Raw genomic sequence first — 13,568 nt, forward strand, 5'->3', positions numbered from 1 at the left:
TGTACCTTGTGACACTTGTGTCATGTTCTGGGGATTACTTTGTTTGCTCTCACATGGCATGGCATGCCATGGTGTGTTGTGGGGCGGTGCCGGGGAGGGGTTGGGTGACATGGCACTGTTCTCATGTTGTATTTTGCAAGTGGGTATTCATTTTTGCTGCATAGAAGTGTGTCTTTTGATGACACTGCATTGGTGGTGTTTGTGTAGGTAGGGATGCACACATTGTGACACTTCTAGGTGAACACTCTCAGGCTGCTATGGTTCTGACAGTTGACTGTCCCTTCATTCATCATCATTGTCATATTGAGTCACCATTGATTGTCAGATGGTATGTGCCAGGGCTGTGTGCACTCCACAGGGGTGTGATTTCTATGTGAAGTAATTAGCCACCAGCTGCGTACGGGCTGCCTCACCCCGTGCCCTTTCCCCTCCCATGCGCAGTGGGTATGCATGTGGTTGGGGATGTGGGGGCACCACCATGTCCACAGCCAGGACCCGGCGTGTTGCATCATTGTGCAGGACCCATGCTGCCACTATGATCCTGCACACTACTGGGGGAGCGTATAACAGCTGCCCGCCAGAACGGTCAAGGGAGCGAAAGCGTGACTTGAGCACTCCGAATGTGCGCTCCACTATGCCCCGGGTTGCAATATGGGCTGTGTTGTATCTTACCTCGGGAGGCGTGATGGGGTTCCGAATTGGCGTCATCATGTGGGTGCTCAGAGGGTAGGCACTGTCCCCTGGGGAGGTGGTGATGGGTATCATTAGTGGGGTAGTGACATTACTCTGTATCTGACATGCATGCGTGTGCAGTGGCATTTATACTCACCAAGCAGCCATGCATCGCCATGCCGTCCAGCTTCCATGTCCCGGTTTAGGGTTGACATCCTGTAAATGAAGCTGTCGTGGGTGGACCCTGGATAGTTGGCATATACTAAGGTGATGATTCCCTTGGCATCACATACTACCTGGAAGTTGATGGAATGCCAGTGCTTGCGGTTTCTATAGATGTGCTCAGATGCCCTGGGGGGACGTAGAGCCACATGGGTGCAATCAATGGCACCTAGCACTTTGGGGAATTGTGCCACCCCGTAGAAATCCTGGATGACAGCCTGCCTTTCTGCAGGTGTTCTGGGCAGGTATATGTGCCTGCGGACTGATGGGCATGCAGTTATGATGGCCAACACCTGGTGTAGGCACTGTGACTGCGTGGCCTGTGACACCCCCCCCCCATTATGGCACTTGTCAGCTGAAATGATCCGGTAGTCAAGAAGTGCAGTACATTGAGGACCTTCTCCAGAGAGCAGAGTGCTTGGGAGCACAGGGTGGGTGATGTGAGGTCATCCTCCCACTCACTGACCAGGTCGAGTATTATGTGAGGTGGAAACCTGTACCTCCCATACACCTGGTCATCAGGCATACCAAAAAGGCTGGTTCTGGGTGTAAATATTCTGGCCCTGACTATCCTCCTCCTCCTCCTGCGGTATCCCACGGCCACTGCTGCTAGGAACGATATGTTCATCCTGGCGTCTGGGCTTCTTTGTTGTTTGCGCACACTTTTATGCTGCGCGGGTCGACGTATGCCTGCTTCCTGCGAGTCGACGTGCGCCTGCTTCATACTGGCGTATGTGTTTCCGGATTGGACCGTCTTTTTTGGCGCGTTGTAGGCGACCGTGCAAATCTTCCCGCCCACCCCAGGAATACACGTAACACGCTCTCCCAGGCCCAGTCGCATGTAAATCTTCCCGGCCAGCCCAGAAATACACGTACCCCACTCTCCCAGGCCCAGTCGCGTGTGGAAGTTCACGCGAACTCCGTAATACACGTACCCTGCTAATATCGCGTGTGGAAGTTCACGTGAACCCATAATACACGTACCCTGCTGAAATCGCGTGTAAAACTACCCGCTCACCCCTGAAATACACGTACCCAGGCCAATCGCACTGCTGGGGGTGGGGGTGCTGGGAGACATGAGTGGGGGCCTGGTGGAGGGTGCCCCTGGATGCTGGGGGGGTGGTGGTGCAGGGGGACATGAGTGGGGGCCTGGTGGAGGGTGCCCCTGACTGCTGGGGGGTGGGGGTGCAGGGAGACATGAGTTGGACATGAGTGGGGGCCTGGTGGAGGGTGCCCCTGCATGCTGGGGGGTGGGGGTGCTGGGAGACATGAGTGGGGGCCTGGTGGAGGGTGCCCCTGACTGCTGGGGGGTGGGGGTGCAGGGGGACATGAGTTGGACATTTGTGGGGGCCTGCTGGCAGGTGCCCTGCACTGCTGGGGGTGGGGGTGCTTGGAGACCTGAGTGGGGGCCTGGTGGAGGGTGCCCCTGACTGCTGGGGGTGGGGGTGCAGGAAGGCATGAGTTGGACCTGAGTGGGGGCCTGCTGGCAGGTGCCCTGCACTGCTGGGGGGTGGGGGTGCTGGGAGACATGAGTTGGACATGAGTGGGGGCCTGGTGGAGGGTGCCCCGACTGCTGAGGGGTGGGGGTGCAGGGAGACATGAGTTGGACATGAGTGGGTGCCTGGTGGAGGGTGCCCCTGGATGCTGGGGGGTGGGGGTGCTGGGAGACATGAGAGGGGGCCTGGTGGAGGGTGCCCCTGACTGCTGGGGGGTGGGGGTGCTGGGAGACATGAGTGGGGGCCTGGTGGAGGGTGCCCCTGACTGCTGGGGAGTGGGGGTGCATGGAGACATGAGTTGGACCTGAGTGGGGGCCTGCTGGCTGGTGCCCCTGGATGCTGGGGGGTGGGGGTGCAGGGGGACATGAGTGGGGGCCTGGTGGAGGGTGCCCCTGGATGCTGGGGGGTGGGGGTGCAGGGAGACATGAGTTGGACATGAGTGGGGGCCTGCTGGCAGGTGCCCCACAGTGCTGGGGGGTGGGGGTGCAGGGGGACATGAGTTGGACATGAGTGGGGGCCTGCTGGCAGGTGCCCCTGGATGCTGGGGGGTGGGTGCAGGGGGACACGAGTGGGAGCCTGCTGGAGGGTGCCCCTGAATGCTGGGGGTGCAGGGAGACATGAGTCGGGGCCTGGTGGAGGGTGCCCCTGACTGCTGGTGGGTGGGGGTGCAGGGAGACATGAGTTGGACATGAGTGGGGGCCTGGTGGAGGGTGCCCCTGGATGCTGGGGGGTGGGGGTGCTGGGAGACATGAGTGGGGGCCTGGTGGAGGGTGCCCCTGACTGATGGGGGGTGGGGGTGCAGGGAGACATGAGTTGGACATGAGTGGGGGCCTGGTGGAGGGTGCCCCTGGATGCTGGGGGTGGGGGTGCTGGGAGACATGCGTTGGTGGGCAGTAGTGCAAGGTGACATGTGGGTTGGCTGGGGGCATGGCCATGGTGGATGGGCTGCCTGCGGGACATGTGCAGTGGTGCAGGGTAGTCCCCTGTGGTGTGGGCTGCCTGCAGGGGCCGTGGAGGGTTTAGAGGGAACACCTGGGAGGACCCACACGGCCAATTCACGTGTAGTACTCCCCGGCACCCCTGAAAAACACGTAGGCTGCTGGATTCGCGTGTGGAACTTCCCGCGCACCCGAAGTACACGTACCCTGCTGAAATCGCGTGTGGAACTTCACGCGCACCCCGAATTACACGTACCCTGCAAATTCACGTGTGAAACTTCCCGCGCACCTTGGAATACACGTACCCTGCTGAAATCGCATGTGAAACTTCACATGCACCCCGAAATACACGTACCAAGGACAATTGCGTGTCGAACTTCCCGCGCACCCCGAAATACACGTACCCAGGCCAATCACGTCTGGAACTTCCCGCGCACCCCTAAATACACGCACGCGCTATTTTTCACACAGCGGGTGTCCGTGTTTGTCGCGTACCCCTTTGCACCTCATTTGTCCCAGAGGGGCACAGTATGGATCATTCATCATAGCTGTATATAGGTGCTTTTTGTTAGCGCACATTTTGGCGCATATTTATTTCAGGCGCAGGAACTCTACCGCCTGCTTTCTTGTGGCAGACTTGTTTGGCCCTGTGCGCGTCTTTGCCCTTGCGCTGGTTTGCCCTATTCGATTCCATGAATACGAGTTGTAGGCGAGCGTGTGGGCGTTCCGCGCACTTGCCTCCTGTACTTCCCCCGTGACGCCCATATTTTCACACATTTTTCCCCATTCCGAGTGTTACGCCCCGTGTTCTGCCTACTTTTGTTATGTGCGCCGCGCTATGTGCGATTTCGCTGTGGCCGTGGCGCACGCCGTTGGATGACCTGTGCGCTGGCATGCGCCATGCACTTTTTCAGCGCACATCCAATATTTTTCTCGCGCACGGAGTTCCATGAATCGATGTGCGCTGGTTTCCCTGCGATTTTCGCACTTGCACTGCGATTCGCACGTTTTGGCACCTGTGCGCCGGAATTTTCGGCACACATTAATTGCATGAATCGGCCTGATAGTGTCAAGATGCCTTCAAGTATCTAGGATACTATTTTACAGGTAATGATTCAACAGCAATGATTAAAAGGCAGTTAGGAGTAAAAGCGGATATGATCCGGAGGCAGATGTGCAAAATAGAGACCAAATTTTGTAGATTTGCTATGGTACCTTTAAATAAGTTTTATGCTATGACAGGTATTCCTAAACTTATCTGTGGTTTAGAATTTATGATTTAGAGAGTACTGATTTTATAAAAAATTTGGAAAGTGTGTTATGGAAAGGTGTTTTATTTTTCATACACAAGTGTGTACCAATTGAGGCCATCAGATACGAGTTTGGTCTCCAATCTCTGAAATCGATTATTATATGGAAAAAAATGTTACTATGGAGAAAATGTTTGGTAAACAAATCTATGACTCTGTATACTGTAACAAGGAAAGATCAATCTAATGCTTTTTGTTTGAAACTGAAATTGGTTATTGAAACCTTGACGAAGCTAGGTATCTCAATAGAGATGCTTTTGACAAATCTTCTAAAGGTAAAAAAATATTTTTAAATGTAATGACTGGCAACAGACCATAGGCTTTATTCGACAATCAAAAACGGTTAACCAATTGTATTTGTTTTGGAAATGTAACCGTACTATTGAAGTATACTTGGAGAAATATCCAACCCGGCACCTTAGAAACACATTTATGAGATTTAGATTCAATGTTTTAAAAACAAATTACATTTTGAAAAAATTGAATCTCCTTAATGGTACATGGGGTTGGTGCAGATACTGTAAAGAGGAGGGTAATGAAGAAACTTTGCTACACATTTTACTTTTATGTCCTGCGTTACTCAAGCAACGTAGATTATACTTTGAACAATTTATTCAGCATTTACATTGTGTTAACACAGAACTCTTATGGCACCAGAAAAGACATAATGGCCCTCAATACAACACCGGCGCTAAACCATGGCGCTATTAGCACCATGGTTGGTGCCGGTGTTGTAACGAGTCCGCCCTGGTGAAATGGGGAAATACCGCCCCATTCCAAGGTTGGCGGGGCGGTATTTCCCCATTTCACCATGGCCCTTCCCCATTCCCATTTTTGCCCCATAGGGCTCAATGGGAACGGGGAATGCGGCAATTACGGTACCGCATGTTGTGGTACCTTAATTGCCTGCGAGGTCCCTTTGCGGGTCCCTACTTTAATGGCTGGTCCAGACCAGCCGTTCAGGTCGGGTCCCGCAAAGGCACCTCGTAGTAAGGCGCTAAGTGGTTAACGGCGCTGCAGCCTTTTACGGCGCCGTTAACCACTTAGTGCCTGGGTCGTAATGAGGCCCAATAACTCTATTGTCCTAAAGATAAGAGTTATATTGCCTTTTTTAAGAATTTTTGCGATCTATCTTGAGTATGGTAAATGATCTTAGAATGTGTTGTTTTATGATATATGATTTGACCTGGGATTTTACTGTTTCACTTTGGATCGTTATGTAAAATGCGGTTATTTATTGTGATCATGGTTTTAATATGTATGAATGATTTGATGATGATTTAATTGATTTAAATTTTGTATTCTCTTTGATGAAGTCATTTTGTAAAGGTTTAAACAAACCATAAACAACATACACTAAGAAAATATATACTTTAAAAAAAACATATAAACATAAATTCATTTGATTAAGCACTATTTCTCAAAGTAAATTACTTTTTTTCAATGTACTTATGCATTATGAAATTATTCATTGTAATATTTCTTGGTATGTATTATATCAATAATATTCTTCATGTACATTTTAAACTTTATTTTACTTCAATTTAATTTATTTAATGATCTCATGTCTACTACCATTTATGCTCTATGTGAATTGTATTACTCTGACAGCCCACAACGTTATTTATTTGAGTCCAAAACCTGTAAGTGGAATCCATGACAAAGAGGAGCAGATACAACAATTGGACATATGTACTATGTTGAACGTTCAACGGATTCTGTGAGATTTTGTTTGAGGATACTACTCCTCCATGTAAAGGGAGCAAGATCCTTTACATTTTTTTTTCTATTTACATAAATTCCGTTAAAATACACTACATTATATATTTACACTCTGAAAATCTCTTCCTTTACGCACATTAGCCCATGTACATAGACTTTTCCACCAGTCATTTATACATTTCTTCATTCTGATTTGCCTAGTCTTACACCCATTACACCAGAATGAATGAAGGGTGCCGTACAAATGTATTGTTTGCTGCATCCTTGAAATGTTTCACAATTGCACTCTAAACCTTTCAAGGACTAATTTATAACTGCTTTGTATCGTAGTTCTAGTAAAGGGTCTTCCACCACGTGGCATGCCTTCATTCTGATGATTTCCTCTCTCAAGCCCCTTTAACCCAAGTAATGAAAGAAACGTTCAAATGCTTTTCTGCTTTAAGAGCTGGGTTAGTAATTGAACTGCATCTGAAATACCCTCGTTGCCTTCCACTTTTATTTTAACACAAGCCCACCGCTCCTATGAATGTCCACATAACTGATGAGGCAGACACGTATACCCTCTTTCCCTGAATGACGTGACATACACATGCCGTGCATTTTCCCCACTAACTATTATGAATGATATCAGAGAGCCCACCTAGAGTCTGTATGGGGTGCAACACATTTCAGTCAGATATGACCGTCTTTAACCTCTTTAGCAGTCGGCCGCAGTGAAGGACCTGCTTTGCTTACTTTCTTTTATAGTGAGTATGCATGTTTCCTTGGAGACGAGCTTTCAAAGGCCGCTGCATCATATTCATGTTTTTGTACTGCACTCTGCCTAATTATGTAATTTTGTCATTACCAGAAAAGTAAAATGTGTCTTTTACGTTTTGTACAACTACATTAATTTCAGGTTAAGCTGGCATCTTGTGTTCACCTCAACCCTAGGTGCAATGAACACTCAAATATATAATTGCCTATATCCGCATCTGAATCGTCCATTTATGTACTGCAGGATCTAAGTTGATTTCTTTGTTATCATTCGCACTGCCATATCTAAGCATGGTTAGGTTCCCCAATATTAGGAGAGCAAGGCTGTAGGAATTGTGTCACTTGTCCCATAAATAAAAAATCAAGATGTCGCTGCATGACAACTACACATGGAAACTTCAATCACCAGACAATCATCAGACAAAGAATTTTACATTTTAAATATGCTGTTTCATTTGCCTGTGTGAAGATGTAAATATGTAAATATGCTTGACAGGTCATCCAGTCCGGTTAGACATAAATGAGCATCATTCATGTATCCATTTCATAGCACCAAAGTGGACACATTTTGTGAACAAGAGGAGTTCTGGTCAAGACAATGTTATGTTGGGTTCTGGACTTGAGGAACACAGTGGATCTATACTACATCTCACTGGATGGGAAAGAGAACGGATCCTTAGTCTCTGAACACATACTCATGGACTCAATGAGCAATGGGATTGGCATCGGTTGTTTTAATGTACCATATGTATGTAAGCAATGGCATGATTATTATATTCTAACAGACGTTGTCATGAGAGATGTGGCATCTTCCATTGATGTCCATTCTCTCTTAATATTTACCTTTTTAGCATTTATAGTTTTCATAACTACTGTCTCGATATTGTTGCCCACAACTGTACCCCATGGTGGTAACAAACCTCTGAGAAGTGTGAATTCATACTCACATTATTTTTGCATATTTATGTTATGTGCATAACTCCACACAACATACATATGCACAGGATCCTGAGCATTATAAAAGTCTGGAATGTCGTCATGTGTTATTCATTCCTAAACATACTGGTGGTCCATCAGTGCTTTATGTAGGAGCCTTCAGACTGGACACAATTCACTATTACCAACTGCTTTACCAACAAAGACACATGCATGTATGAACACAATAACATCAGTGATAGCTTAGTGTTAGTGTTTGTGTTTTCACTGTATAAACTTACCTTTTGTGTTGCCACATATTTTGCAGCTGGATGGAATCTTACCGATGAACAATGGACAGGTATCCCCTGCCATGCAGAGTGAACTGGACAAGGGGAGAGACCATTCAGAAAGAGAGAGAGAATAACTGAACATTAGGAGCATTGGATATTATTGAGAGACAGGAGAAAGAGGCTGAAGTCTGAACTCCCCTGGGGCTGTGGCTGCATGCAGACCCCCGGGGCTAAACCACCTTTACAAGCCAGGCCGCATATGCTAGGAACAGCCTGGCTAAACCATGACCCCTGGGCTACATGTTTGGTTGCAGAAGGAAAAAATGCCACCCAGCACTGAGCTACATGAGAAGGGCAATTTAAGACCAAGTGGCATGGCCATGCCCCCAGTTGCCCCAGAAGATTAACGGTCCCAGGAAGCGAATGCTAGGAGTGGCCCAGCACCAGCTTGAGCACTGCATGGAAGTCTGCCCTGCCTGGCGTCAGGTGGGTGCAGTGGTGAAGGCGTTGAAGTCCCAGGCCATGAGGTCACTGCAGCATAGGTGAACAACTATGGCGCAGGTCCTGTGGCGACGCTGCAGGGCAGAGAAGAATGGATGGGTCTGCCTTCCTGCGTTGCAGAGGTGCAGAGGATCGAGGGGGAGCGACCTGCTCCACTCTGTGAGCTTCACACAGGGAGTTTAAATATGGCGCTGAAACATGGAGGCTTGTGTGTCTGCACCCCAAGGACACTGGGCCACCACTAAGAGGATAATTATCCATTGGTGAGTGTAGTTCCCCCCTAGGGAAAATGGCGTCACTTGTAGCAGACATAAGTGCCTTGTTGCACATCCGTGAATGTGCTGCCCCCAAGACACAGGCCACAGATTTAAGACAACAAGAATACAGGGCCCTTTGGTTTTGACAGCAATGTCCTACATGGATCACCCTCGGCGAGATTATAACTTTCGAGAAAGTTGTCACCAAGACCATAATGGCTGGTTTCAAAAAGGACAACTTCTATAGAGATAATCTAGACAAAGAAGAAAGGACCGCTATGAGGAACCTGGAAAACGACAGGTCGATAACAATAAAACCTGCAGACAAGGGAGGAGGGATAGTTGTCTGGGACACCGCCAACTACAACACAGTGTGTCTACGACTATTGAATGATCGGGAAGCATATCTACCCCTGGATCACAACCCCACTAAAGACCTCCAAGAAGAAATTGCAAGCCTCACACAACATGCCCTCACACAAGGGTGGATATGTGATGAAGAGAAGATGTTCTTAAACAAAACAAATCCATGAATCCCGGCTCTTTATATTCTGCCGAAGATGCATAAAACTCAGAAAAACCACCGGGCAGCCCGATAGTATCGGCATGTGAATCCCTTCTGGAACCACTATCCCTGTAGACAGATCATTTTTTAAAACCTTTTGTAATCAAAATGCCATCTTACTTAACGGACACTACCAGCACAATAAATTTGCTTGACAACATTACCCTAACCACCGACAGCCTCCTTACTACGATGGATGTAGAGGCTCTATATACATCGATTCCACAGCAGGATGGTTTGGAAGCCATATGAGATATTCTGAACACCAGAGAAGACATTGACTGTACCCCTACCAATTTCATTCTGGAGTGCAGTAGACTGGCTATGTCGGAAAATGTCTTCTTATTCCAGAACCAGATCTACAAGCAAACTAAGGGTGTTAGCATGGGGGCCACTTTCGCTCCGGACATTGCGAATTTATATATGTCGAACTATGAAAAAAAGAACGTGTTCACCAACGAGAACCCTTTCCTATGCAACATCTCCATGTGGAAGCGGTTCATCGATGACATCATCATCATACGGAAAGGCACACCTCTCGAACTACAACATGTTCACAATTGGATAAACTCGAGTAACCCCCACATCAAGTTTACAATACATTGGGATCATCACCAAATAGATTTCTTGGATCTCCATATCTACAAAACAGGTGATCGACTCAAGACTGAGCTATTTCGTCAAATGACTGATCGTAAGAGTCTACTGCATTTCCAAAGTTATCACCCCATGGGGTTGAATTACAATTTACCCTATGGCCAATTTCTGCGTATATGCAGAAATAGCACTGATTTGGACAAATTCCAGCACCATGCTGGCAGTTTGACAAGATGATAAACGGAGAGAGGCTATCCTCGAAAATCTATCAACCAGGCCAATAAGAGGGCCAGACACATGCCAAGAGAAATTTGTCTGGAAAACAAAAGGAACTGGGGAGGATAGTTTGTGTCACTACTTTTGGACCTCTCAGCCAATTGATCCAAAAAACCATCAAGAAGAACTGGAACCTTGTAAAACATCCTGGCACATTAAATAGCGTGCCATGTTTCGCCTTCAAAAAGAACAGGAACCTCAAAGATGCACTGGTACAAACCTTTATAGAACCACTTCCACAAGTACCAAATACACTATGGGATTTACCTCCGATAGTTGGACACTACAAATGCGGGCAGTGTGTTGCTTGTCCTTTGACTCTACAAAAAAAATATTTTGAATATCAACAAGTGAAATGGACCATGAAAGATTTTACAAACTGTAACACAAAGGATGTTATATATATGATCCAATGCCCGTGCAACCTGATATATGTTGGGAAGACAATACGTGCCATAAAAATGTGCATATCAGAACATCGCTCCTGTATCAGGAACAAGTTGGCTGATAAGCCCCTAGTAGAACATTTCACCAACAAGAACCATAGAGACACAGATTTAAGATGGTTTGTCCTCCAGAAGGTAAAACCAGCAAAGCGTGGAGGTGACCTAAATAAAACACTAACACAACTAGAGCAACACTGGGTCCACAAACTCAACACTGTCCAATCTGGTCTGAACATTCCGGTTGAGTGGAACTCTTTCCTGTAAAACTAACCAGAGACATTGCTAAGTCCAACATGTTCTTTCATTTACCCATGCATGCATATTGCTTTACTATGTCAGTTATTTAAAAACAATGGGCCTCATTACACGTAGTGCGGTAAACCATGGTGCTTTTAGCACCATAGTTCATGCTGGTAATTTACCAGTACCGCCTTGGAGGAAAGGGGAATTACCGCCCTATTCGAAGGTTGGGAAGGGGGTAATTCCGCCTTCCTCCATTGCCCTTCCCCATTCCCATTTTTGCCCCATAGGACTCTATGGGAATGGGGAAAGCGCTAATTACGGTAATTAGCACCCTGGTCCCTTTGCGGGCTAAAAAGCAGGCGTTAAAGCACCAACCCGCAAAGGGACCTCGTAGTAAGGCGGTAAGGGTTTACCGGTACCAGTGCCCTTACCGGTACCGGTAAACCCTCACCGCACTATGTGTAATGAGGCCCAATGATCTTTGTCTGGGAACGCACCACGAATTTGTCATTGATCACAATGCGAAGATTAATAATGCTCTCCGAAACAGAATCATGGCGGGTGAACCAACTGACACAGCAAAATGTTTTTTGATGTGGATATATGCAAGTTCCCACTGCCTTTGATTGTATAAAATGCAACCGTGATTTAACACCCGGGATGATGTAACTATGCCGTATTTCTGTTTATTACCTTACACGCTCAGACTTGTTCTAAAAATGCACAGGAGAACCTTTGTAGTCTCCAAGTATGTCTACCTATTTATTGAGTACGTACCCTGCTTTCAACACTTGAAAAAGGAAACCACTTCGCTCAATTGCGTCCATCACGCAGTGTTGCCATGACAACGGAACATAAACAATGGTCCCTAAATTACATGTTTAGACCCACATCCTGTAGGACTACACCCTAAATTTAACTGTAGGTAAGGTATTAGTCGATATCATCGGTTCTTTCCACCGGACGGCACGGGATCCCCTCCCAACATGGCCGCCGATATAAATAAGCATGGGGCCATAGCAACAGCGTTACCAATGCCTTGCAGCCAGGCCCCCTTGAGCTCCTCAGTGACTCAGCACTCGGTGATTAATCCGCACGTTTGAGCGGCTGTCAATGAGTAAACCCTGCAGCCGCACAGGTATGCCCGTGCAGCGCACTTACACTCCACTTGTTTACTGGAACCAGATCCTCGTGTAACATACCATTAATTAAATGCCCTCCGACTTTTTAGGACGTTCCTTGTGGGGGCCCCCATGGGAAAGAATTTGATCAGGCTGATATTGCAGCGACACAAGCCTCCGCTGAGAGGTAAAACGCATTGATTGTGTATCCATTGGTTTACTGGGACATGTTTTGGAGGACACTACAATTAAATAGTGATCCCCCATTCTTTGTTTTTTTATGACAGGACCATACAGAGATCCCCCATCTCGAATAGTCGATCTCCAATCTAGTACCTGTGGAAGCAATTTACCCATAGGTGAGCTGTGTTTTTTGGCCAAGGCACAGACAACACAGTACATGATTTAATCAGCTCTTAATAATATGTGCTTAAGTACTCCTCTGATAAGATTCTCCCTTCCCCTGCAGCACAGACATCGTACTGTACAGTTTCCCGTCCTGATGAAGGCCGTGTACAAGATGAGGCACAACAAGCCCACCTAAACGGCTGAAACACCCCGGTGGAGACACACTACCCCCAACTACAGTAAACTGACACTGCCTACCACAAAGACAACTGTTGTCATTTACATTTTTTATATGTTGTTACTATGTTGAATTGTTTTTGTTGTATATTGTAAATATGTGAATTTTCTGACAAACAACGATTGAGATTGAGTTTGTCCCACACACACAAATTGGCTGTTTTACCAAAAAATGTTTGGTTCTGTTTGTTTGTGGATTTTTTGTCTGTACTTCCGGTTAATTACCATCTGATGTCATATCTCTTAAATGTCTACTTTATGTTGATTTGTACAACTCTAGATAATAAAAAAACGAGATTTGTTCACAAACAGAGTATGAAAAAGTGATTCTTTCTTTGTATATGCAGAGGGTGACAAGGAGTAGGAGTATATTAGAGCAAAATTTGTTCTGGACCTATTCAATTGTAATTTTGTTTTCCTACATGGATCACGACACACCACCATACAATATCTATCATCTGGAGCAGGTCAGCCCCTTTTGAAGCAGCAAGGACGTGTTGGCCCTGCTTCCCACTAAACACTGCAATTATACAAGGTACTGCAACCTGTCCAAAGTATCACAAAAGCTATAGGGTCATGTGGATGTGTATGGCTGCAGCAGCCACAACCTTTGTTTATATTGAAACTAAATTATTCTTTTGTCATCATTAGTT

Source organism: Ambystoma mexicanum, chromosome 3q (assembly GCF_040938575.1).
Source record: "Ambystoma mexicanum isolate Mex_15411 chromosome 3q, UKY_AmexF1_1, whole genome shotgun sequence".
NCBI classification, from domain to species: domain Eukaryota; kingdom Metazoa; phylum Chordata; class Amphibia; order Caudata; family Ambystomatidae; genus Ambystoma; species Ambystoma mexicanum.